The sequence below is a fragment of the Sturnus vulgaris genome, chromosome 26, assembly GCF_052056855.1.
Source record: "Sturnus vulgaris isolate bStuVul1 chromosome 26, bStuVul1.hap1, whole genome shotgun sequence".
Taxonomy (NCBI): domain Eukaryota; kingdom Metazoa; phylum Chordata; class Aves; order Passeriformes; family Sturnidae; genus Sturnus; species Sturnus vulgaris.
Window position 1 is genome coordinate 5,930,700 of NC_142268.1, and position 10,177 is coordinate 5,940,876.

At 54.7% G+C, this 10,177-nt stretch overlaps 1 long non-coding RNA gene across 1 annotated transcript; it reads left to right on the forward strand.

Annotated features, from left to right (window-relative positions):
* Positions 1-7,633: 7,633 nt before the first annotated feature.
* LOC148221217 (uncharacterized) lies at positions 7,634-9,011 on the forward strand. The gene is made up of 3 exons (XR_015808543.1): positions 7,634-7,743; positions 8,247-8,372; positions 8,878-9,011. It is a non-coding gene; the product is annotated as an uncharacterized LOC148221217 (long non-coding RNA).
* Positions 9,012-10,177: the final 1,166 nt, after the last annotated feature.

Below are 10,177 nucleotides of genomic sequence, written 5' to 3' on the forward strand. Positions count from 1 at the left end.
GAACCTAAGCAGTGCCTCTTCAATCTGGCCGCCTCTGCTCTGGTAGCTACTTTTGCAAGTCGGCAGAGGGAGCCGCGAGTATGCAGAACGGAGGGCAGCGAGACGCCGTGTGTTATGCGCCCTTTCAGGGCTGCTGACAAGGGGCTACTTTAAGAAGGCCTTCTTCGTCCTCGCGTCCTTCTCGCTTCGCTCTAGCTGCATGGAGTACAGCACAGCGAAGGAGTGAAGACGGGCACTGCCCCAGCTTTTGCACTGGCGTGCAACGGCTGTGTGCTGCTTTTCCAAGCAGCAAGAGCACCGAGAAGTGAAAGCGATTGTGAAGGAGCTCTTTGGCTGCTCGTGTGCTCTTCGCTGCACTGCGCCGCTCGCAAGCGGCTTCGTTCTTCGGCGTCTGCCGTCCGGAGAGAGCTGAACTGCAGCGGTCAGTTTCAGCTCTGCCCAACAGCGTGCTCTCAGTTCTGCGGACAAGCACGCCCTGTTGCCTTGGCTCCGAGTGCAAAGTCCCTAGCGAGCACTCACTCAGTGCAATGCACCCAGAAAGACGCTCTCGCTCGTCTTTCAAGGAGCGATTCCTAACAGCAGAAGCAGCAGAGGCACAAACTGGATGACGAGAAGGGACAATGTAGAACACGTCTCTGTCCTGGCACGTTGCCGTGTGCGATATGTCCCTCCGGGTCTTCGGTCCTTGCGAAGCTCTATGTACTGCGAGCGCAGCTACTTGCAGCTGAGAAGGACCGCGGAGCTAGCAGCGAATTCGGAGAGCGCTAAGCACGAAGTCAAGAAGCGAGACGTGTCCCTGCAACGCGGTGCTAAGAGCAGCTTCCTGGCGGCGGGGGCGAGCTCCGGCCACAAGACATTCTCGTCCTGGCAACGGATCTCTGTGAAGGGCGTAGGCGAAAAGCTTTCGTTTTCCATTCGAACTGCGAGAGAGGCAGACTGTTACACGGAGCTCTGAGAACAAAGGTGCACGCCCTAGGCGGGCTTGGGCAGAAGAAGCGTTCTCGAGCTCTTGGCTGCCGGCACACTGCTGGGTATGTGGCGCCCCTGCAGCGGCTTCTGGCTGCCGGCAAGTGAAAGCGGAGCAAGGCGTGGGCGAGGGCGGTGAACGAAGCGGCTATGTGCCGTGCTTGTGTGCACCACGTTAGAGGCTACTAGGAGAGGAAGGTGGTTGACTCTCGCTTGCCTTCCCAAGTGCCCTTAGCACTCGGAAGGAGCAAGCTGAAGCACTGCTGCTTGTGCTGCTCCTTGGTTCCCTTGCAGCCCGCTCTGAAAGCATTGGCGGTCACTTCTAGGCGCCGAGTTGCACACACACAGCACCAGGCTAAGTGCCGCGGAGAAGGGAAATCCAGAGTGCAGCGAGGAGCTGGACGTGGCTTACGTTCAGTAAGGAAAAGGTGAACCTAAGCAGTGCCTCTTCAATCTGGCCGCCTCTGCTCTGGTAGCAACTTTTGCAAGTCGGCAAAGGGAGCCGCGAGTATGTAGAACGGAGGGCAGCGAGACGCCGTGTGTTATGCGCCCTTTCAGGGCTGCTGACAAGGGGCTACTTTAAGAAGGCCTTCTTCGTCCTCGCGTCCTTCTCGCTTCGCTCTAGCTGCATGGAGTACAGCACAGCGAAGGAGTGAAGACGGGCGCTGCCCCAGCTTTTGCCCTGGCGTGCAACGGCTGTGTGCTGCTTTTCCAAGCAGCAAGAGCACCGAGAAGTGAAAGCGATTGTGAAGGAGCTCTTTGGCTGCTCGTGTGCTCTTCGCTGCACTGCGCCGCTCGCAAGCGGCTTCGTTCTTCGGCGTCTGCCGTCCGGAGAGAGCTGAACTGCAGCGGTCAGTTTCAGCTCTGCCCAACAGCGTGCTCTCAGTTCTGCGGACAAGCACGCCCTGTTGCCTTGGCTCCGAGTGCAAAGTCCCTAGCGAGCACTCACTCAGTGCAATGCACCCAGAAAGACGCTCTCGCTCGTCTTTCAAGGAGCGATTCCTAACAGCACAAGCAGCAGAGGCACAAACTGGATGACGAGAAGGGACAATGTAGAACACGTCTCTGTCCTGGCACGTTGCCGTGTGCGATATGTCCCTCCGGGTCTTCGGTCCTTGCGAAGCTCTATGTACTGCGAGCGCAGCTACTTGCAGCTGAGAAGGACCGCGGAGCTAGCAGCGAATTCGGAGAGCGCTAAGCACGAAGTCAAGAAGCGAGACGTGTCCCTGCAACGCGGTGCTAAGAGCTGCTTCCTGGCGGCGGGGGCGAGCTCCGGCCACAAGACATTCTCGTCCTGGCAACGGATCTCTGTGAAGGGCGTAGGCGAAAAGCTTTCGTTTTCCATTCGAACTGCGAGAGAGGCAGACTGTTACACGGAGCTCTGAGAACAAAGGTGCACGCCCTAGGCTGGCTTGGGCAGAAGAAGCGTTCTCGAGCTCTTGGCTGCCGGCACACTGCTGTGTATGTGGCGCCCCTGCAGCGGCTTCTGGCCGCCGGCAAGTGAAAGCGGAGCAAGGCGTGGGCGAGGGCGGTGAACGAAGCGGCTATGTGCCGTGCTTGTGTGCACCACGTTAGAGGCTACTAGGAGAGGAAGGTGGTTGACTCTCGCTTGCCTTCCCAAGAGCCCTTAGCAGTCGGAAGGAGCAAGCTGAAGCACTGCTGCTTGTGCTGCTCCTTGGTTCCCTTGCAGCCCGCTCTGAAAGCATTGGCGGTCACTTCTAGGCGCCGAGTTGCACACACACAGCACCACTGTAAGTGCCGCGGAGAAGGGAAATCCAGAGTGCAGCGAGGAGCTGGACGTGGCTTACGTTCAGTAAGGAAAAGGTGAACCTAAGCACTGCCTCTTCAATCTGGCCGCCTCTGCTCTGGTAGCAACTTTTGCAAGTCGGCAAAGGGAGCCGCGAGTATGTAGAACGGCGGGCAGCGAGACGCCGTGTGTTATGCGCCCTTTCAGGGCTGCTGACAAGGGGCTACTTTAAGAACGCCTTCTTCGTCCTCGCGTCCTTCTCGCTTCGCTCTAGCTGCATGGAGTACAGCACAGCGAAGGAGTGAAGACGGGCGCTGCCCCAGCTTTTGCCCTGGCGTGCAACGGCTGTGTGCTGCTTTTCCAAGCAGCAAGAGCACTGAGAAGTGAAAGCGATTGTGAAGGAGCTCTTTGGCTGCTCGTGTGCTCTTCGCTGCACTGCGCCGCTCGCAAGCGGCTTCGTTCTTCGGCGTCTGCCGTCCGGAGAGAGCTGAACTGCAGCGGTCAGCTCTGCCCAACAGCGTGCTCTCAGTTCTGCGGACAAGCACGCCCTGTTGCCTTGGCTCCGAGTGCAAAGTCCCTAGCAAGCACTCACTCAGTGCAATGCACCCAGAAAGACGCTCTCGCTCGTCTTTCAAGGAGCGATTCCTAACAGCACAAGCAGCAGAGGCACAAACTGGATGACGAGAAGGGACAATGTAGAACACGTCTCTGTCCTGGCACGTTGCCGTGTGCGATATGTCCCTCCGGGTCTTCGGTCCTTGCGAAGCTCTATGTACTGCGAGCGCAGCTACTTGCAGCTGAGAAGGACCGCGGAGCTAGCAGCGAATTCGGAGAGCGCTAAGCACGAAGTCAAGAAGCGAGACGTGTCCCTGCAACGCGGTGCTAAGAGCAGCTTCCTGGCGGCGGGGCGAGCCCCGGCCACAAGACATTCTCGTCCTGGCAACGGATCTCTGTGAAGGGCGTAGGCGAAAAGCTTTCGTTTTCCATTCGAACTGCGAGAGAGGCAGACTGTTACACGGAGCTCTGAGAACAAAGGTGCACGCCCTAGGCGGGCTTGGGCAGAAGAAGCGTTCTCGAGCTCTTGGCTGCCCGCACACTGCTGGGTATGTGGCGCCCCTGCAGCCGCTTCTGGCCGACGGCAAGTGAAAGCGGAGGAAGGCGTGGGCGAGGGAGGTGAACGAAGCGGCTATGTGCCGTGCTTGTGTGCACCACGTTAGAGGCTACTAGGAGAGGAAGGTGGTTGACTCTCGCTTGCCTTCCCAAGTGCCCTTAGCACGCGGAAGGAGCAAGCTGAAGCACTGCTGCTTGTGCTGCTCCTTGGTTCCCTTGCAGCCCGCTCTGAAAGCATTGGCGGTCACTTCTAGGCGCCGAGTTGCACACACACAGCACCACGCTAAGTGCCGCGGAGAAGGGAAATCCAGAGTGCAGCGAGGAGCTGGACGTGGCTTACGTTCATGAAGTAGAAGGTGAACCTAAGCACTGCCTCTTCAATCTGGCCGCCTCTGCTCTGGTAGCAACTTTTGCGAGTCGGCAAAGGGAGCCGCGAGTATGTAGAACGGAGGGCAGCGAGACGCCGTGTGTTATGCGCCCTTTCAGGGCTGCTGACAAGGGGCTACTTTAAGAAGGCCTTCTTCGTCCTCGCGTCCTTCTCGCTTCGTTCTAGCTGCATGGAGTACAGCACAGAGAAGGAGTGAAGACGGGCACTGCCCCAACTTTTGCCCTGGCGTGCAACGGCTGTGTGCTGCTTTTCCAAGCAGCAAGAGCACTGAGAAGTGAAAGCGATTGTGAAGGAGCTCTTTGGCTGCTCGTGTGCTCTTCGCTGCACTGCGCCGCTCGCAAGCGGCTTCGTTCTTCGGCGTCTGCCGTCCGGAGAGAGCTGAACTGCAGCGGTCAGTTTCAGCTCTGCCCAACAGCGTGCTCTCAGTTCTGCGGACAAGCACGCCCTGTTGCCTTGGCTCCGAGTGCAAAGTCCCTAGCGAGCACTCACTCAGTGCAATGCACCCAGAAAGACGCTCTCGCTCGTCTTTCAAGGAGCGATTCCTAACAGCAGAAGCAGCAGAGGCACAAACTGGATGACGAGAAGGGACAATGTAGAACACGTCTCTGTCCTCACACGTTGCCGTGTGCGATATGTCCCTCCGGGTCTTCGGTCCTTGCGAAGCTCTATGTACTGCGAGCGCAGCTACTTGCAGCTGAGAAGGACCGCGGAGCTAGCAGCGAATTCGGAGAGCGCTAAGCACGAAGTCAAGAAGCGAGACGTGTCCCTGCAACGCGGTGCTAAGAGCAGCTTCCTGGCGGCGGGGCGAGCCCCGGCCACAAGACATTCTCGTCCTGGCAACGGATCTCTGTGAAGGGCGTAGGCGAAAAGCTTTCGTTTTCCATTCGAACTGCGAGAGAGGCAGACTGTTACACGGAGCTCTGAGAACAAAGGTGCACGCCCTAGGCTGGCTTGGGCAGAAGAAGCGTTCTCGAGCTCTTGGCTGCCGGCACACTGCTGGGTATGTGGCGCCCCTGCAGCGGCTTCTGGCCGCCGGCAAGTGAAAGCGGAGCAAGGCGTGGGCGAGGGCGGTGAACGAAGCGGCTATGTGCCGTGCTTGTGTGTACCACGTTAGAGGCTACTAGGAGAGGAAGGTGGTTGACTCTCGCTTGCCTTCCCAAGTGCCCTTAGCAGTCGGAAGGAGTAAGCTGAAGCACTGCTGCTTGTGCTGCTCCTTGGTTCCCTTGCAGCCCGCTCTGAAAGCATTGGCGGTCACTTCTAGGCGCCGAGTTGCACACACACAGCACCAGGCTAAGTGCCGCGGAGAAGGGAAATCCAGAGTGCAGCGAGGAGCTGGACGTGGCTTACGTGCAGTAAGGAAAAGGTGAACTTAAGCAGTGCCTCTTCAATCTGGCCGCCTCTGCTCTGGTAGCAACTTTTGCAAGTCGGCAGAGGGAGCCGCGAGTATGCAGAACGGAGGGCAGCGAGACGCCGTGTGTTATGCGCCCTTTCAGGGCTGCTGACAAGGGGCTACTTTAAGAACGCCTTCTACTTCCTCGCGTCCTTCTCGCTTCGCTCTAGCTGCATGGAGTACAGCACAGCGAAGGAGTGAAGACAGGCACTGCCCCAGCTTTTGCACTGGCGTGCAACGGCTGTGTGCTGCTTTTCCAAGCAGCAAGAGCACCGAGAAGTGAAAGCGATTGTGAAGGAGCTCTTTGGCTGCTCGTGTGCTCTTCGCTGCACTGCGCCGCTCGCAAGCGGCTTCGTTCTTCGGCGTCTGCCGTCCGGAGAGAGCTGAACTGCAGCGGTCAGTTTCAGCTCTGCCCAACAGCGTGCTCTCAGTTCTGCGGACAAGCACGCCCTGTTGCCTTGGCTCCGAGTGCAAAGTCCCTAGCGAGCACTCACTCAGTGCAATGCACCCAGAAAGACGCTCTCGCTCGTCTTTCAAGGAGCGATTCCTAACAGCAGAAGCAGCAGAGGCACAAACTGGATGACGAGAAGGGACAATGTAGAACACGTCTCTGTCCTGGCACGTTGCCGTGTGCGATATGTCCCTCCGGGTCTTCGGTCCTTGCGAAGCTCTATGTACTGCGAGCGCAGCTACTTGCAGCTGAGAAGGACCGCGGAGCTAGCAGCGAATTCGGAGAGCGCTAAGCACGAAGTCAAGAAGCGAGACGTGTCCCTGCAACGCGGTGCTAAGAGCTGCTTCCTGGCGGCGGGGGCGAGCTCCGGCCACAAGACATTCTCGTCCTGGCAACGGATCTCTGTGAAGGGCGTAGGCGAAAAGCTTTCGTTTTCCATTCGAACTGCGAGAGAGGCAGACTGTTACACGGAGCTCTGAGAACAAAGGTGCACGCCCTAGGCGGGCTTGGGCAGAAGAAGCGTTCTCGAGCTCTTGGCTGCCCGCACACTGCTGGGTATGTGGCGCCCCTGCAGCCGCTTCTGGCCGACGGCAAGTGAAAGCGGAGGAAGGCGTGGGCGAGGGAGGTGAACGAAGCGGCTATGTGCCGTGCTTGTGTGCACCACGTTAGAGGCTACTAGGAGAGGAAGGTGGTTGACTCTCGCTTGCCTTCCCAAGTGCCCTTAGCAGTCGGATGGAGTAAGCTGAAGCACTGCTGCTTGTGCTGCTCCTTGGTTCCCTTGCAGCCCGCTCTGAAAGCATTGGCGGTCACTTCTAGGCGCCGAGTTGCACACACACAGCACCACGCTAAGTGCCGCGGAGAAGGGAAATCCAGAGTGCAGCGAGGAGCTGGACGTGGCTTACGTGCAGTAAGGAAAAGGTGAACCTAAGCAGTGCCTCTTCAATCTGGCCGCCTCTGCTCTGGTAGCAACTTTTGCAAGTCGGCAGAGGAAGCCGCGAGTATGTAGAACGGAGGGCAGCGAGACGCCGTGTGTTATGCGCCCTTTCAGGGCTGCTGACAAGGGGCTACTTTAAGAACGCCTTCTTCGTCCTCGCGTCCTTCTTGCTTCGTTCTAGCTGCATGGAGTACAGCACAGTGAAGGAGTGAAGACGGGCACTGCCCCAGCTTTTGCCCTTGCCTGCCTGTGCTGCGCCTTTAGCTGCACACCAGAACAATGGCATTTCTTACCCGCAAGGTAAAAAGGGCTTTAGTGTAGCCTTAGGAATGGCAAGTGCCTAGGCATTAAGTTGAGCGACCACGTATGAGGGAGTCTTTAGAGGTTTCCTCTCCCATGGCGCAGGTTTATTCTCATTTTCGTGCTGAACTGAAAAGTCCGGGCATGGCAAGTCTGCCCTGCCTTGTGCAGAGACGAACACAAATGTGGGGCTATGATCCTCTGTGTTCGGAGCTCTGCTTCCGCGTGTGTGGGCCGCCATGAGCCCGCAGCAGCCGCCGAGGACAGTGTGGATTGTGGATGAGGCTGGGCTGGCCCCCCGCCCCCCCGCTGGTCTGACAGCGGCAGGAGCTGCGTCGGAGCGGCATCGCCTGAGGGCCCCATGGGGGGCGGGAAGAGAGCCGGGAGTGACCCCGAGCGACACCGGAAGCGATATCCGTAGGGCCCGGAAGGCCAGCGTTGCCATCGAGTTTGGCCGGTAGGAGGCTTCTAAGGTGGTTTGAAAGGTGGAGCTTCTTTGCTCTAGGACAGTCTGGGAGAGCTGAGGGTGTCCAATCTGGAGAACAGAAGGCTCCAGGGAGACCTTCGAGCCCCTTGCAGTGCCTGCTGGGGCTCCAAGATAGCTGGGGAGGGACTTTGGAAAAGGTTCTGGACTCGCAGGACAAGGGGGAATAGCTTCAAACTGCCAGAGGGCTGGGGTAGATGGGATATTGGAAAGGAATTCTTCCTTGTGTGGGTGCTGAGGCCTGGCACATGTTGCTCAAAGAGGCTGTGTAGGAGCCCCATGGCAGGAAGCGTCCAGGGCCAGGCTGGAGCGGACATGGAGCAACCTGGACTAGTGGAAAAGTGTCCCTGCCCATGTCAGGATGTGGGAAGAAGAGAATCTGTCTCTAAGGTCGCTTCCAGTCCAAACCATTCTGGGATTCTAGGATTCATGGAAGGCCCTTTTCCAAGTGAAGTGTTGTATCTCTTGGCTCCCAGCTTGTAGTTGCCAGTTCTTCTGGAAGCAGGCGTGGCAAAGCAGCTGTGATGAGCCATGGGTTCTCAATAGGACGAGTGTGATATATTTGCAGAGAGGAAGGCTGCAGACAGATCTTCAAGGTCCAGGTAAAACAAGCAAAGGATTGAATAAAAGCCAAAGGTTGGTTGTGTTAGTTTGCTGGCTGTTGAAATGGCCCCAGGTCATTTTCAACATTTCTAATTTGGATTTGTTTGAGTAAAAAATGAATGTGTTACCTCCAGCGTAGGCTCTCCAATGCATCTCCATGTGCTCCCATCTCTTTGTTGTATATCGGGTTCTATTAACTGAAGACAGAATCATAACACAGTAGTAAAACATTTAGAGGCGTAGTTAGCCAGCTTCAGGAGTTTTCAACTCTGCTGTTGACTTTTCTGGTAACTGTAGGCAAGGCAACACAATCCAGTTACTCCACTTTTGCTCTCTGAGGAAAAGATGATCTTTTTTTTTTTTTTTTTCTTCTCATTTTGAAAATAGCCTTGAATGAAGAGAGTTATGCATGTGGCATGTAGGATTCATTATTTTACCTTTCTCTTCTGCTGTCTTTCGCGTACTAGTCTTTTTAAAATTTTTTTGTCGCTGTTCTCCATTCAGTAGGTTTGAAAGAATTCTAATTGTTGAGATGATGGTTCTTTGAAGGCTCACTTAGCCCACCTTTTGGGTGAAGGAAAGAAGAAGACAAGGTCCTCTAGGAAGAGTAAAAAGCATACTTTCAAGAGACATTCAGAGATGTCTGCTGATGCCATGCAATTACCGTGTAATCAGCAGAAATGTGTTGGAAAAACACCCATCAGTGACTTCACAAGAAAGCCACACTCAAGACAGGTAAAGAACAGAAGCATAAAACCCCAAAGGTATGAAATGGACAGATTTTCATTGGGAATGAGCAACTCCTGAATTCTTGGTTCTAGAACTAGGGGCTTGTAATAAATAGACTGTCTCCTTGCCAAACGTAAATTTGGTGTCATGAACTGCTCACTGCCCGTTGAAGTGCAGGGCTAGTAGACTAATATTTGCCATGGCAGGCATATTGTATGGCTTTCCTGTTAAAAAGAAATTGGTTTTGCTCATAGCAATCTAGATATGTACCCAGTCTGACACCTATTTTTTAGGCTATATTTCCAAGTAAATGGCTTCCACGATGATGCAGTAAGTTTATGTCATGAACAGGAATGAAGTGATTGCATGCATCCTTTTTTACCCTAAGCCAGCTGCTGAATAATGAAACAGAGACTCTCACTGACGCCAAGGAGTGCCCGTGCTTTTGGGAAAAGCACTGGGCAGATAAAGCCTATTTCCACATTTCTTGCTAGCGTCTCCTTCAAAGTTCATGGGTTTGCTCATCTTTTAGAGCTGTTCTAGATGTCTTTGTAGTTTACATGTACTAAATGTAGCAGGTATTGCTTTCATGGCGTCCTACTAGATTTGAAGTTGGGATCTACTCAGGCTTCAATGTCTCAGAAGAAGCAACGTTGATTCTTTGAATTCTGTTCTTGAACGTGAGAATGCTACTTATGTAGTTAATGAATTAATTAAATCGAATTCACTTGAATGGAAAAATTGTCTTGTTCATGTAGATTTTAACTTGGGAAATTGATATTTGAGTTCTGCTTTTCATTGTTGTTGCTTTTCTGTATTCTTTGATTGCACAGATAGCAGATGTACTGACCAAGTATTGTGTGAAACTGGAGGAAATGTCCTTCCTCTTGGCAGCTGATGTTCACAAGCTCATTAACGCTAAGGCCATGGTAAATGTTTTACCTGGGGCAAGATAGCAGTCTGAATATTCCTAGAATGTCTTTCTTTCCCCAGATGAAATTCATTTTTTCTGCCTATCAGTCACTGAAATATAGAAGAAATTTCTACTTGGCAGGGTATTGGTTATCATTTGTGT